General features: G+C 38.4%; 1 protein-coding gene and 1 pseudogene across 4 annotated transcripts in view; one reads left to right on the top strand and one right to left on the bottom strand.

Annotated features, from left to right (window-relative positions):
* Positions 1 to 17,177, top strand: part of KLHL13 (kelch like family member 13) — a 182,254-nt gene that overhangs the window by 37,043 nt on the left and 128,034 nt on the right. The gene's annotated exons all lie outside the window — the stretch shown is intronic.
* On the bottom strand, positions 1,025 to 1,646 carry LOC133753576 (putative ribosomal protein eL43-like; annotated as a pseudogene).

Here is a 17,177-nt window from a genome sequence, read left to right as displayed (position 1 = left end):
TTAAAATACTAATTGTTGAACTCTAAATTAGTATAGGATTAATGTTATATGTATAAAGTTAATTGAACATAGAACTTAGCAAAATATAAGTATGAGAATAGGAGAGGGAAGAGGAAGAAGGGTGGAAGTTTGGGTGGGAGGGAGGGTAGGGTAGGAAGAATAACTATGTTCCTAAATTTGTATATAGAAAATGCATGAAGTTTGCATACTTTAAATAAAAGGTTTCTAGATAACAAACAAATATATGAGATGTAACTTGTACACCATAAATTTCATGTTCACCTTTTTCAAGTTTACAATTCAATGTTGTTAGTTATGTCGCAAAGTTGTGCAAACAATACTACTATCTAATTCTAGAACGTGTTCATCAAAGAAGCCCTATACTCAATTAGCACATACTTCTGTTCCCTGAATCCCTGGCAATCATGATTCTGTGTTCTCTGTGGAATTGCTTATTCTGGACATTTTATACAATAAATGCTCTTTGGTGCCTGACTTCTTTCGGTTAACATATTGTTTTTAAAGTTCTTTTAAGTTATAGCATATACCAGTGCTTTGTTCCTCTGTGGTTGAAAAACATTACACTATATGGGTATACTACATCTTTTTATACATTTATCAGTTGATGGATATTTTAGTTATTTTAACTTTGTTATCAATAAAAATACTTACATGCAACTTTTTTATCATTCAACAAAAGTTTTTGATCAATAATTTGGTAGACTGTGAATGGCCAGATGGGTGACCTAGAAGATGAGCACAAAAGTTTTTGTTCTTGTTCCAATCTGAATGCCATTCTAGCTCTTACTTATAAAGTCATATTTCTCTAAATCTGAATTTTTTGTAGCTCCTTGGTCCTTTCTTCTACATAATCCATGGGAAACTGAATTAGAACAATAATGATTGCCAACAATTGTGAGAACTTTCCAGTCCACAAGACACTTGTCTTTTGGGATCCCCACACTTTTTAAATATAAATGAACCCATCTATTATAGGCCAGTGATGTCTCAAATGATGGGTGCTCTACTGATCTTTCAATCTCTTCAGTCTTCTGATGGTAGATTTTACTGTGATGGTAGAAGTGGTGTGAGAGGTTCAGGTACAACCAACTTCTCTTCTCAGGTAGGAACTACAGTGTCAGATCCCCATAGCTCATCTATTCATCTTTTTATTAAATTTTAAAACAAATTTTAAGCATTTTTTGTTTATTTATTTATTTGAAAGTCAGAGTTACAGAGAAAGAGGAAGAGACAGAGAGAGAGAGCTCTTCTATCCTCTGGTTCGCTCCCCAAATGACTGCAATGGAAAGGACTGAGTCAGGCATCCAGGTCTCCCACATGGGTGCAGGGGCCCAACCACTTGGGCCATCTTCCACTGCCTTCACAGGTATACCAACAAGGAGCTGGATTGGAAGCAGAACAACTAGAATACAAACCTGTGCCTGTACAGTGTGCCAGCGTTATAGGTGCTGGCTTAACCTGCTTCACCACAGTGCTGGCCCCTTCATCTTGGTTTTGCTGCAGAAAGAGCAAATATACTTGGATTTCTGGTTGATTTCAACTTCCCTCACAATTTTCCAGAGGGAGGCACCAAAGTGTGTCCCGTATTTATTGATGGTCCCAACCTTATTGGTGCATTTAGCCATGTTGCTGCCACCTAGGCTTGAGCCTATAGTGCCATATACACATTTATTTTTATATTTTATTTGTTATACAAGTTACATATATTTCATATGTACAGATTTAGAAATAAGTGGTACGTCTCCCTCTACCCTCTCTCCTGCCCAAGCTCCAACCCTTCCTCCTCCTCCCCCTTGGATTCTCACTCTTAATGTTTACAATGAATTATTTTCAGTATACATAATGATTGTATAGTTAACCCTACTCTAAGTAAAGGAGTTCAACAAATAGTATGAACAAACAAACAAATAAAAAACAGTGTTCCTCAGTGGAAGAGACAAGGGCTATAAACAATCTTTGATTCTCAAAATGTCTATTTCACTCCAATACATTACATTTTAGGTACTGTATTAGTTACCTAAATAGCTAAAATATGGCAATATATATCAGGGAAAATATATGGTGTCTGTCTTTTTGGGATTGGCTTATTTCACTAAGTATAATGGTTTCCATTGTGACCATCATGTTGCAAAAGACAAGATTGCATTTTTTTTTTTTACAGCTTAGTGGTACTCCATAGTGTATATATACCATACTTTCTTTATTCAATCAACAACTGATGGACATCTGGGTTGATTCCATATCTTAGCTACTGCGAATTGTTCTACATTGAACGTGGGGATACAGATAATTCTTTCATATACTGATTTCTTTTGGTTTGTGTCAATTCCCAGGAGTGGGATGGCCAGATTATATGGTAGGTCTGTATTCAGATTTCTGAGTTATCTCCATGCTGTCTTTCACAGTCAGTGCATGAGCTTACCTGTGACATATTATCTTGTTTTTTTTTTTTTAAGAATTTTTAAAAATTTATTTGACAGAGTTATAGACAGTGAGAAAGAGAGACAGAGAAAGGTCTTCTCTCTGTTGGTTCTCTCCCCAAATGGCCGCTATGGCTGGCCCTGCGCCGATCCAAAGCCAGGAGCCAGGTGCTTCTTCCTGGTCTCCCATGTAGGTTGGGGCCCAAGCACTTGCGCCATCCTCCACTGCCCTCCTGGGCCACAGCAGAGAGCTGGACTATAAGAGGAGCAACTGGGATTGGAACCCAGCGCCTATATGGGATTCCTGCACTGCAGGTGGAGGATTAACCAAGTGAGCCACGGCACCGGCCCATTACCTTGTTTTTTAATAACTACATAGCTTCCTGTCATTTATATGTTCCCTAGTTTATGAAAATGGTTTCCTACCTAGGGGCATTAAGGATTAGTTTAGACTTTTCAATTGCTATTGCAAACAACCTTACAATGTGCACAGAGAGAAAAGAATAGAGGTGGGAATTAATACAACAAAAGATATGTGAATTTTTATTGTGTGTGTGCGTATCCATCCTCATTATTCCCCAAAGACGTTTTATCAATTTATGCTTTCAAAGACGTGTTTCCCTACAATCTTAAGTAGAGATAAATCTCTGCAGCATTTACAGCATTCATTTTATTCCTAAAATATTCATGCTGTTGATTTTTTTCTGTATCAATATTTTGAGAAGTTTGTCACTGTCACTAGTCTAAGAAAATTCCCCAACAACTATAATTTTGACTGTATTATATTGTTTTTTTATCTTCTATTTATTTTTTCTTTATTACTATGTTTGTACTTCCTTTGATTTCATTATGACTTTCTAACTTATTAAATGCACTATTATAGTGCATTCATTTTTGGTCTTTCTTTTTATATGAGTAATTAAAGGTATAAATTTCCCTCTAAGATTTGCTTTAGCTACACCTCACAATTTTTGGCACATAGTGTTTGTTATTATTCAGTTTTAAACATTTTATAATTTTTTAAACTTTTATTTAATGAATATAAATTTCCAATGTACAGCTTATGGATTACAATGGCTTCCCCCCCATAACTTCCCTCCCACCCACAACCCTCCCCTTTCCCGCTCCCTCTCCCCTTCCAATCACATCAAGATTCATTTTCAATTCTCTTTATATACAGAAGATCAGTTTAGTATATATTAAGTAAAGATTTCAACAGTTTGCCCCCACATAGCAACACAAAGTGAAAAAATACTGTTGGAGTACTAGTTATAGCATTAAATAACAGTGTACAGCACATTAAAGACAGAGATCCTACATGATATTTTTAAAAAATTAATTAATTTTCTATGCAATTTCCAATTTAACACCAGGGTTTTTATTTTTCATTTTCAATTATCTTTATATACAGAAGATCGATTCAGTATATACTAAGTAAATATTTCATCAGTTTGCACCCACACACATTTTATAATTTTTATTATTTCTTCTACTCCATGTGTTGTTTTAAAATTGTTTTTTAGTATCTAAACATAGGAATGTTTAGTTACTTATTAGTGACTTTTAGCATAATTGATAAAATAATAAATTCTAACTCTTATTCCTTTTGATATTTGTTGTAACTTGTGTTATGGTCTGCTATGTCATCATTTTTTTCTAAATAGTCTGTGTTTGTAAAAGGATTTTTCCTCCATTTACTGAAATATTGTCAAATGTACACCCAATATATTAAGCTTGATAATTGTGTCCAAATTACATATAATCTTACTTGGTTATTTTTATCTACTTATCCTATTAGTTACTAAGACATATGGTTTAATATCTTCCATTCTAATTGGTGGAGTTTGAATTTCTTACTATTGTTTAGTCTGTTTTGCTGTATATATTTTTAAGCTATGAATTAGGCATGAAAGTTTACAATTGTTTTCTCATAATAATGTGGTCACAGGGAGAATGAAGTCCCTAACCCCTCTACTTTTCCCTTCTCCACCTGCAGAATTCTCTGTACATATACCTGGCTGTGGAAATGATGGGGATTGACTGAAAGGTCAGCCCTATTTCTTAGAGGTCACAATAATGTTATTTTCATTCCTGTTTTCTCCAAATAGGGTGTGTAACCATGAAATAGTAATTGAAGAATGAAGGAAGTAATTCTGAAACTTGGAGGCTTTAAGGGGTGGCTCCTCAGATGATGAGCAGAGCTTCCCTATATAATTTTTATCCAATCAGTAATTACTACCTATTTCTCTTCCTTGCTGTTAGTATAATTTTCATGTCTATTCCACCCTCATGTATATATCAGGGAGGTCTCTATAGATTAGATCATGTTTCTATGCTGGGTAGGACATTAAAAGAATTTCTTTTGCTGTTCCTTCCATCTCAACCCACATTATAGCTAATAAACTGAGGCCCCCCGTAGGTTAATAAACTCTTTTCCTGGAACAGGGACTAGCCTGGTGGTTAAGACACTGGTTAGGATGCCCGTAGCCCATGTTAGAGTACCTGGGTCTCTCCTGGCTTTGACTGCCAACTCCAACTTTCTGTGAAGTCACACCCTGGGAAGTAGCAATGCTGGCTCAGGTAGCTAGGGTTCTTGCCACTCAGCTGGGAGACCTGGATTGGGTTCCTGTCTGCTGATTTAAATCCCCTGATGTTGAGGACATTTTGGGTGTGAATCAGCAGATGGGAGTGCTCATGCTTGTGTGCATGTGCTGTCCCTCTAATGTGTAAATAAAATTTCCAAAAAACTCCCCTTTTTCAGAGTTATATATTTTTAGCAGAATGGAGATTAGAAACAAAACTTCCCCTTTTTGACTCCCTCATCCTGTTTTTTTTCCTACCTTTTCCTAGTTGAGGATCTTACTATAGTGACAGACATTGCTATTTGCTGACTTGCTGGAAAATTCTACCTATATAAACTGCTTCAAAACTGTTTCTTCTTAGGAGTCTCCTTGGTGCAAAGTGACACTGTGACCTCAGCTGAAATGTTGGTTCTACTTAAGGGGTTGTGAGGTAAAAGCTTCAACCATAAATTTGTCTGCCCTTGTAGATTAAGAAAAAAACTGGTTCTCAAAATGTACAGTGTCTCTTTGAATGCATATTTATGAGTCTGACCTGGCAGCAGACATCCATATGGATTTCACCTAGTGTAATAAATTTGTTGGCCTCATCCTGCTGAGGGAGTTCTACCTTTTTCTTTCTTAGTAAATAGCTTTTGCTTTTTTTTATAATGCAAACTGCCAGGACATTTTCTAACTCCTTTGGATTATGCCACTGCATGGTATATGAACTGGTTGGAGGCAGATGCACTTACCATTATGGAAAGTACCACATGTCCTTTAAGCAAGTCATTGAATTTATGACCATAATAAATGTTTCCTGTTGGTGATTTTGTAAGAGCTTATTATCCATTTGTGAACTCCATATAAAATCTCTATACCTATAATTATTATATACTGTTTTGAAAGGCTGAGTATCAGAGACAGAGGGAGAAACAGAGAGAGAAAGAGATCTTCCATCTCTTGGTTCACACCACAAATGTCCACAACAGTCATAGATGGGCCAGGCCAAAGCCAGGAGCCTGGAACTCCATCCTGTTCTCCCACATCGGTGTCAGGTGCCAAGCACTTGGGTCATCATCTACTGTTTTCCTAGTCACATTAGTAGAGAGATGAGTGATAGAGCACTGGGATTTGAACTGACAGTGTGGTATGGGATACTGGCAATGAAAGTGGTGTCTTAACACACTGTGCCAGAATGCAAGTCCAGCCCCTGTTATGTACTTTTGAAGACTGAACTCACTTCTGAGTCAACCCTTTGCTCCCAAAGTCTTTCAGCATAAAATTTGGTAAGATATCCTTGGATTTGTGAGTCTGCTTCTTTTTCTTTGCTTTCTGCTTCCCTGCCCCACCATGTACACATTTTGTTATTTTTCTCTAAATTTACCCTCTAGAGAGTCACCACTTGTTTCACAAGTTGCTGATGGAGTGCACTATGCTAATGAACAGTAGAGAAAGATGATACATTGTTAGCTACTGGTCCAGCCTGTTTGGGTTGGAAAATTTTTTTAAATGGTCTGTGAAGCTTTTTACTTAGTATCTCACATCTTGCTCCCTTCCAAAACTCAGTGCACTGCAGTTGATATTCTTGTGTCCCTAAACCTTCTAAGAGGTAGTAAAGGTGATTCCAGTCTTTATTAGACAGTGTATAGGAATTAGCTACCCAATGTGGGGGAAAGAAAGGGGCATTCAAGGACAAGGGAGCCACATAAAGGGGATAAAATGCAATCTAGAGCAGCAAACTCAGTTTGTATGTTGGAAATGGCAGATAATATGAATTAGAAACGGACTAGGTCCTCACTGAAGTCAGTCTATGTACAATTCCTAAGAATTCTAATTTTGTACTGTTGATTTTGGAAGCGACTAAATATTTCTAAGCAGAAAAATGATGTTAGAATAACATTATATCAATATTTATCAAAATACAATATGTAGAACAAATTGAAGAGAGGCAAATCCTGAGTAGGATCAGTTAGAACAGTGACAGAATAATCCAAGCTAAAAATAAAGAGTCTCAACTAAGGTTTAATAGAGAAAAAAGAGAGGAGAAAGGATGGATTTGAAGGCCATTTGCAGGCTTTATAACTTGAATGCATGGGGGAATGAGAGGGTGGGGGAAAATACAGAATGAAGCTCAGGTTTCTGGCTTGTACTACTTGGTGAATGACCTGCCATTCCCAGTGCCAGAGCATACAGGAAGAGGGACAGGAAAAAGCAAATCACATAGCTATGGTGAGTAGTTTGCACTCTGGATATGTTCAAAACAAGGTACTTGTGTATTATCCAGATTATCTAGTAGACAATTGAGTATATGATCCTGGATTTTAGAATTAAAAAGATAGTTTTTTAAGATTTATTTATTTATTTGAAAGTCAGAGTTATACAGAGAGAGGAGAGAGAGGAGAGGCGGGGGTGGGGGGTGGTCTTCCATCTGCTGCTTCACTCCCCAATTGGTAGCAATGGCCGGAGCTGTGCTGATCCGAAGCTAGGAGCAGAAGTTTCTTCCGGGTCTCCTACATGGGTGCAGGAGCTCAAGCACTTGGGCTATCTTCCACTGGTTTCCCAAGCCATAGCGGAGAGCTGAATCAGAAGTGGAACAGCTGGGACTTGAACTGGTGCCCACATGGAATGCCAGCAATGCAGGTGGCAGCTCTACCCACTACGCCACAGCACTGGCCCCTAAAAAGATAGCTTGATGTTATATATTTCTATCACAATAAAATAACTCTTTTTGACAGGCAGAGTGGACAGTGAGAGAGAGAGACAGAGAGAAAGGTCTTCCTTTTGCCGTTGGTTCACCCTCCAATGGCCGCCGCGGCTGGCGTGCTGCGGCTGGTACATCGCGCTGATCCGAAGCCAGGAGCCAGGCGCTTCTCCTGGTCTCCCATGGAGTGCAGGGCCCAAGGACTTGGGCCATCCTCCACTGTACTCCCGGGCCATAGCAGAGAGCTGACCTGGAAGAGGGGCTACCGGGACAGAATCCGGCGCCCCAACTGGGACTAGAACCTGGTGTGCCGGCGCCGCAAGGCGGAGGATTCGCCTATTGAGCCACGGTGCCGGCACAATAAAATAATTTTAAAAGTTAAGATTTTAGGGACTGGCATTGTGGTGCAACAGCTTAAGCCACCACTTGCAATGCCAGCCAGTATTCCATTTGAGCGCTGCTTTGAGTCCCATCTGCTCTGCTTCTGATCCAGCTTCCAGCTGATGTGCTTGGGAAGGCAGTGGATGATGGCCCAAGTGCTTAGGCCCCTGACATCCACCTGGGAGACCTGGATAGAGTTCCTGGCTCCTGGCTTCAGCCTAGCTCTTGTGATCATTTAGGAAGTAAAGCAGCAGATAGAAGATCTCTTTTACTCTCTGTTGCTTTGCCTTTCAAACCAATGAATGAATGAATAAATAAATCTTTCAAAATACTATTTTAAGAAATTTATAAAATAAAGTTTTAAGAAATTTTGTAGATCTACAGCAAACAGATGGTAGTTGAAGCCAAGGGGCTTTGTGGGATTGATTGCTCAGTAAGGGAATATACAATGAGAAGGGAAGAAATATGAGGTAAGGTTTCAGAGAACCACAGATGCCCTAGATAGAGGAAAAGGTAGTGTCAAGAAAACCAGGATACTAAAAGTGAGTAGTGCTAGGAAGCTGAGGAAGAGGCATTAAACTAGAGAGTGGTCATGAAGTCGTGCTCCAGAGATGCCAGGTAAAGATGACCTAAACATGCAACACGCTTATTTCGCTTGAAGAGCTTTTTTGGTGACCTTGGTTGGTGACAGTGGTTCCATGCAGTGCACTGTTTTGTAGTTACACTTTTACCTCACTGGAGATGCGCTTTCATTGTCCTTAGTACCTAACTCTAATAATAGACAATCGATTAATATTTGTTGGATGGTAATAAGTTTCAGTATAATCTTCCTCAGTGTCAGGAGAAATTGTAACTGAAGGTTAGGTATCCTTGCCAGAAGTTCATTACTTAGTGGTTAGAGTAGTAGTCTGCTAATTCTACTTCTCTGTTGTAGGATATTTGTGGGAAAAATTTTTTAAATGCTTCATTAGAATAGTCAAGCCATTTTCTTTCTTTCTTTCTTTTTTTTTTTGGACCGGTATAGTTAGACAGTGAGAGAGAGACGTGAGAGAGAGAGAGAGACAGAGAGAAAGGTCTTCCTTTCCGTTGGTTCACCCCCCAAATGGCTGCTACCATGCTGATCCGAAGCCAGGAGCCAGGTGCTTCCTCCTGGTCTCCCTTGCGGGTACAGGGCCCAAGCACTTGGGCTATCCTCCACTGCCTTCCCGGGCCACAGCAGAGAGCTGGACTGGAAGAGGAGCAACCGGGACAGGATCCAGTGCCCCAACCGGGACTAGAACCTGGGTTGCCGGCGCTGCAGGCAGAGGATTAGCCTAGTGAGCCATGGCGCCGGCCTCCATATCAACTCTTTCCTGCATCTGCAGCCTGCTGATTTCCACATTTCTTAAAATCGAATTCTGTGTGTCTCTCTCAATATCTATCAATCTATTCATTTTATTTCTTTAGAAAACCCTAATACAGAGACAAACAGACTTTTACCCTATTATCTTGAATATTTTTGATTTCCATGTGCAGAGGTGTTTCCTCTTGGTTTTGTGCTTTCTGGAATCATGTGGCACACTTGACTAGCTCCACTTCAAAGTGCTGAGATGCAAAGTGTGTCATGAGCTGCTCTCCCGTTTCTTAAATGAACAAGGGAAGGCACCTGTCTTTAGTGATCTTACCACTGGAAGTGATCCAACATCTCTGAGATAAGGCAGAATGTGATTAGTTCTGTAACAGCACGCAGTGGAAATCCAGTAGTGATGACTTCTGCTTCAGTGTATGAGGAAGTTTAGGCTGCTGCATAAGGAGGGGTGGGTTTAAATTGCTTCCTTGTCATGGACATGTTAGAGGTGTAAAAGTATATTGTAGAAAGGGCCCATAGTGAGCAAAGGTCTGGGACTAGGGAAGTAGGGAGTACATTGTGAATAAGGGGAGATGTTACATATTTTGTGCTAGTGTTTTGTGGGGAGCACTCACCAGGAACATACCTTGGGAATTCAGTGGACTCCAGAAAAGAGAAAGCCTCCTCTTTCTTCTCCTTAGCTGTGGATATGAATGGATACAAATGTGTGCAGATATGTGTATGCATGTTTTCTCTGTTACCGTCCCCCGGAGCTGTTTCTGTTCTGAACACCACAGCCCTATCATTTAACCTGGCCTTTTCTGCTGTCTGAGACTGATTTAATTTTACCCTTGGATTAAGCATCACTCAAGGAGAAAATGAAGCTTGGGGTTTGACAATCTCTGCTTTACGATTGTACTCAGGGTTTGTCTCAGAGGCCAAGGGCTTGCAGCTTCAGGGGAATATGGATGGTGGAGCTCTTATTCTTTGCTTAGTGAGGCATTCTTTCATAATAACTTAAAATTAGCTGTCAACTCTGAAAATATTTCACAAAACTCTCAAGCATCAAATAGCTGTAGGCATTATTATGAGGCTTTTATTCTAGAAATAGTAGTAATATTTGAATACCATGTTCACATTTTTGAGTAAGGGCCTTGGTATAGCAGCTTTTGTTTTAGAAAGTTACTTTCCCCTCAATTGGCCATTTTGAACCTCATTCGAAGAATTTAATTAGTAGAGATGGCAGAAGGGGTTCCTTATAGTTTACTGTCAACTATTGCAGTTCTGTAGCATGGTTTTATTTAATAATCCCTAAATGGCAGCCCAATTTATAACACAAATCACATGAATTTAATTTTTAAACATTTTAGTTAGATTTAATGAGGTCTAATTTCCATATAGAAAATTGCTCATTTTAGGTGTGCATTTCTGAGTTTTGACAAATATGTAATAATTATACAACCTTTACTACAGACAAGATAGAGAGCAGGGGCTGGCATTGTGGCATGGTGGGTTAGGCTGCTTTCTGCAATGCTGGTGTCTCATATGAGCACTGATTTGAGTCCTGGCTGCTTCACTTCTGATCCAGTTCCCTGGTGTTGCTCCTGGGAGAGTAGCAGAGGATGGCCCAGGTGCTTGGGTCCCTGAACCCACAAGGGAGACCAGGGTGGTCTGGCTCCTGGTTTAGGCATGAACCAAGCCTGGCTGTTGTAGCTGTTTAGGGAGTGAACCAGTGGGTGGAAGATCTCTCTGTCTCTTCTTCTGTCTCTGTAACTCTGCCTTTCAAGTAAATAAAGTAAATATGAAAAAAAAAAGTTTTGTTACTCTCCAAATATGTATAAGAAAAGGCTCAGTGTCTCTAGCTAAATATCAGGACATGTAATGAGATTTTTAAAGAAAATTGTCAAGGTGATGTTTGATGCTTAGAACCGCTAAAATCCCTATCAGTGTGCCTGGCTTTGCTTCTGACTCCAGCTTCCTGCAAGTCCACACTCTGGGGGTGGCAGGTACTTGGGTCCCTGCCACTGAGGTGGCAGACCCAGAATGAGTCCTGGGCTGCTGGTTTTAAGTCTTCATTGGCGTGTCAATTAGTATGGTCTTTTGTAACAATTTGGAAGTATTTGTAAAAAAATAACACAAACACATTTTTTCCTAGCAATTCTATTTTAAAAACTGGATCCAATAAAATTTGTTCATGTGTGTGCAAAGTTCTATGAATAAGAAAGCTTGCATAATATTATTTTTAAAGAGAAAGTATTGGAAGCTAAATGTATACCAATGGGGAAAATGGATAAAGACTTACTTCATTGTGTTAATTTGCATATATCTACTGAATAGTAATTTTGAGCATCATTTCATGTGTTTTTGGTATTTTCTATATCTTTGGGTAAGTCTTCAGATTTTTGTCTATTAAAATTGTCTTGTAGTTTTAGAATTGTAATCATTCTTTGTAGATTCTAGATGCAAATCATTTATTAGATTTGTGGTTTACATATTTTTTTTCAGTTTGTGATGTGTCTTTTCATTTTCCTGATAGTGTATTTCTTATACCGAAAGATTTTAATTTTGATAAAGACAAATTATTTCAAGTTTTCCTTTCGTGGATTGTACTTTCCTTGGCATAACATCTTTGCCTGGCCTAAGATTCTGGAGGTTTTCATCTATCTTTTCTTTGGAAACTTTTACTTTTTGTGTTTTATATTTAGATCTGTGATCCAAATTGATTTATTGATTTCTTTCCTTGGAATACTTTAATTTGTTATAATTCATAGGGTAAATATGTCATAGAAATGTAATACTAATAGCTATTGCTTCCAGTTGATATTTTGGAAGCATGGCTTTGTCAGTGACTTTTAAACTTTTTTGACTATGAGCAGCAGGGAGAACTATAGTAGGCTCTATGACTTTGTTACTTAAGAGCATATGTACCTGGAGCATAAAGTGTTATAAAGGAATACTTATCTGTAATATTAATATCTATCCTTACTACATTTTCCCTATAGTGCTTTTTCATTAACAATAAATACTCATCGTATTCCACCAAACAAATTTCATGTCCCACTGATGGGTCCAGATTATTTGAAAACCATGCTGACTTAATTGTCTTATTAGTTGGAACTCAAAATTGTTCCTACCTCCACTAATAAGCATTATTTGTTTTATGCTTTTTCCCTACTAAGAATTCTACTCAATTTTTCTAAGCACAATATAATTTTTATTATAATTTTACAACAAATGTTTAAATAATATACCACCAGTTGTACTGTCATAAAATAACACTAAATATATTAATAGAACATGCTGTAAAACTGGAGATTATTCTTGCTTCTTTATTTTAGTATCAGTTAAAATTGTGGTGTCCAGTTCTAGAGGAATTATAATTCTTTAGTGTTGTTTATGTTTCATTACCTATCCCTATCTTAGTCATGTTTCTTTTAATTTTAAGTAGCAGAAATGCACTTGAATTGTGCTCGCCAAATGTGGCTGGGGTAAGTCAAGGACAAGGAATTGGAAAGACTCAACCTCGCCAGCTAATGTCCATATCCATGCTTCTTTTTATGTGCCTCTTTTATTTATCCCTGTTTCTTTACAGACTGGCTTTCTCTGCTTCTCTGTGCACATGGCAGCCCTAAGACCCCAAGTTTACTTGTAGCCAGACTGAAATTGCTGTGCTACAATTCTCCAGAGAGAAAGTGTAATTAGTTTAGCTTAGGACAAATTCCATCAATGGCCCATTCAGCTTTGCCAAAGGGTGTTGGGATCAGAACGAACAACCAATGTTTACCTCTGTTGGTAGAAGTTGCACAGTTTTCAGAGACTGAGAAGGGCGTTAGGTCTACTGTGAGTTCTGAAAGAACTGATTGGCATACATTTACCTTTAAAATGAATTTTAATTAGTTTGATTTTCATAATGTAGGAGTACATAAAAATGTATTTAGTATTCGTTCACTTGCTAGGGGCTCAGGGCTCTAGCCCTTCCCACAGAAGCTGCTAGATTTTCATGCTCCTCTAATGCTAGTGCTCTGCTGCTTACTTGTGACTCTGAGCCTGGGATTTCTGTTCCCCACTCAGCTCAACCAGTGGCCCATGAAGAGCCATAGCTACTCTTGAAGATCCAGCCACTGTCCTTGAGAGCATCTGGGAGGCTGCCTTCCCCACCCAGCATTTGTGCTGCTCTTGGAGCTCTGGATTTAGGCAATGAATGAGAGTATGTGAAGCTAGTTCTTTCCCAGAGCTAGTGCTGATCTCACAAACCCAGTTCCTCACTTGGGCATTGGCCGTGCATCTGTGTGTCAGGTCCATTCACTGCAGCAAGCCCTGCTCCCAGCCTCTGAGAGGTTCCTGAATCCAGTCCCTTCTGCAGAAGATGGCTGGAGATCTGTGTAACAGGGATCCCAGTGATTGCAGTGGACCACAGGAATACTCCAGATCTCTATTACTGCTGCCATCAACTATAGCAAAAAAAAAAAAAAAAAAAAGTATAGGAAGACTTTACTCCTGATTCTGACCAGAACAGAACTAGAGCCAGAGCAGCCTGCCAAACCAATACTCAAAAGCACATCTTCAGCAGAAAAGCCTTAAATCCATTGAGACCACTCATGTTCTCCCATAAATTTATTTATTTGAAAGAGCTATAGAGAGAGGAAAAAACAGAGAGACAGACATCTTCCATCTGCTGGTGCACTCCCAAGATGGCCACAATGGCCAGCACTGGGCCAGGTTAAAGCAAGGAGCCAAGACCCTCATCTGGGTCTCCATGGGGGTGGCAGGGGCCCAAACATTTGGCCATATTCCTCTGCCTTTCCCAGGCCATTAGCAGGGACCTGGATCAGAAGCAGAGCAGTTGGGAGATGATCCGGTGCCCATATGGGATGCTGGCATTGAAAGAGGTGACTTTCTTTACCTGGTATGCTACAACACCAGCCCCCAAAACTATTCTTTAAAAGTAATGGAAACAACTGATTCCCAGATGTGAAAAACATCAATGTGGGAACACAAGACCTATGAATAAGCAAGGCAATATGATGCCTCAAAAGGAATAAAATAACAGTTTATTGTCAGATAATGAAGAAAGGGAGATGGGTGAAATGCCTGAGAAAGAATTCAAAAGAATAATACTAAGGTTACAAAGAGTTACAAGCGAATACAGATCAACAGTTAAATGAAATTAGGAATGAATGCATGATATGAATGAGACATTGAGAAGAGAGATTAAAAATGAAGCACACAGAAATATTAGAAAAGAACTAAATAAGTCAAGTAAAAATTCAGTTGAAAACCTTAACAACAGACTATACCAATGTAGTCTATAAGTTTTATCTAGAGTCATCAGGCAAGAAAAAGAAATTAATGGTGTATAAATCAAAAAGGAGAAAGTCAAATGATCTGTGTTTGGAGATGTTATGATTCTACATATGTGGGGGCCAAAAGACTCCACCAAGAGATTATTAGAACTGATAAGTGAATTCAGCAAAGTTTCAAGATAAAAGTCAGCACACAAAAATCATTGGAATTTTTATATGTCAATAATTATCTTGCTGAGAAAGAACTTATAAGAGCTATTCCATTCACTACAGCTACCAAATAAATAAATAAATACTTTGGATGCATAAGGATGTGAAAGACATCTACAACAAAAATCTCAAAACAATAATGAAAGGACTTCCCATGTTCATGAATTAGAATTAGAATTAATATTAGAATTAATATTATCAAAATGTCCATAAATGGGGCCAACGCTCTGGTGTAGTGGGCTAAACCTCTGCCTGCGGTGCCAGCATCCCTTATGGACACAGTTCCTGTCCTGGCTGCTCTTCTTCTGATCCAGCTCTCTGTTATAGCCTGGGAAAGCAGTAGATTACCCAAGTACTTTTGGACCCCTGCACCCATGTGGGAGACCTGGAAGAAGCTCTTGGCTTCAGATCAGCCCAGCTTTGAGTGTTGTGGCCATTTGGGGAGTGAACCAGTGGATGGAAGACCTGTCTCTCTTTCTCTGTCTCTACCTCTCTCTGTACCTCTGTCTTTAAAATAAATAAATAAAATCTTTTTAAAAAGTCCATACAACTTAAAACAATTTACAGATTCAAATAAATCCCCAACAGAATACCAGAGACATTTTTCACAGAATTAGAAAAGAAATTCTAAACATCATTTGGAAATACTAAAAACCCCGAATAGGCAACACAGTCTTGAACAATAAAAACAAAACTAGAGGCATTACCTTACAAAATTTTAAGACATATAACAGGGCTTTCATAACAAAAACAGTATGGTACTGACATAGAAATAGACACATAAGTGGCCAATGTTCTGGTGTAACAGGTTAAGCCTTTGCCTGTGATGCCAGCATCCCATATAGTGCTGATTTCATACACAGCTACTCCACTGCCAATCCAGCTCTCTGCTATGGCCTGGGAAATCAGCAGAAGATGCTCCAAGTCCTTGGACCCCTGCACCCACATGGAAACCCTGAAGAAGCCCCTGGCTCCAGGCTTCAGCCTGGCTAAGCCTTACCCATTGTGATCATTTGGGGAGTGAACCAGTACATGGATAATCTCTTTCTCTCTCTTTGTGACTCTGCCTTTCAAATAAATAAAAATTAAATCATACAAAAGACACATAAATAAATGGGACACAATAGAAACCCAGATATAAATCTACACATGTATAACTGATAAAGGATTCCTATCCAGAATTTATAAGGAGCTCAAGAAAATCAACAACAGAATAATCAAGTTAACAAATAGGCAAGGGATCTGAATAAAAGATTTTCTAAAGAAGAAATACAAATGGTCATTAAATGCATGAAAAAATGATCATTATCAGTAGCCAACAGTGAAATGCAAATAAAACCCACAAAAAGGTGTCATCTCATTCCAGTTATTATGGCTACTATAAAAAAGTAAAACACAATGCAAATGCTGGTGAGGATGTGGAGAGAAGGGACTCTCAATATACTGTTGGTGGGAATGCAAATTAGTACAGCCACCATGGAAAACAATATGAAGATTTCTCAAAAAACTAAAATGAATCTGTATAACCAAGATATCTTACATCTGCAAATATGTCCAAAGGAAATCAGTGTAGTATGAGAGAGACTCCTGCACTTCCATGTTTATTGCAGCACTGTTCACAATAGCAAAGATTCTGAATCAGTCATCCATCAATGGATGAGTGGATAAAGAAAATACATTATAAATACACTGGAATATTACTTAACGATTATAAAGAATGAAATTTTGACATTTGCAACAAAGTGGGTGGAATTGGAGATCATTATGCTAAATAAAAAAACCAGATACAGAAAGACAAATGATACTTGTTTTCTGTCATATGTAGATGATAACATATGTATAGCATAAAAATGTGCAGTGCTGTATTATTTGATATATGGAAATTTATAGATGTCTTCACTGAATTATAGCAATATCCTTCTTTCTTCACTGCATGATCTTTGTCATGAATCCCACATTATGTGATAGTAACATTTCCATGCCTGCTTTCAAGAAAAATTGTATGTATAGATGATATTTACATATGAAGTGCATATGACAGAATATTAAAAATTGTCAAATATATGTGTGTTGATTGAATTCTTGTGCTTTTTCATATCATTTGAAATATTTTAAAAATTAAAAAATTACAACAGACTTATTATTAAGAAAACAAAAACTAAGGGATTACAAAGCCAGAAAAAGTCATGGGGTCATCACGGAATAATTTTTCTTTTTTTATCCCTTAATTGAAAAAAATCAAACTTACATAGT

Source organism: Lepus europaeus, chromosome X (assembly GCF_033115175.1).
Source record: "Lepus europaeus isolate LE1 chromosome X, mLepTim1.pri, whole genome shotgun sequence".
Lineage (NCBI taxonomy): Eukaryota > Metazoa > Chordata > Mammalia > Lagomorpha > Leporidae > Lepus > Lepus europaeus.
Note: the sequence above shows the minus strand (reverse complement) of the source record. Positions and strands in the feature narration are given on the sequence as shown.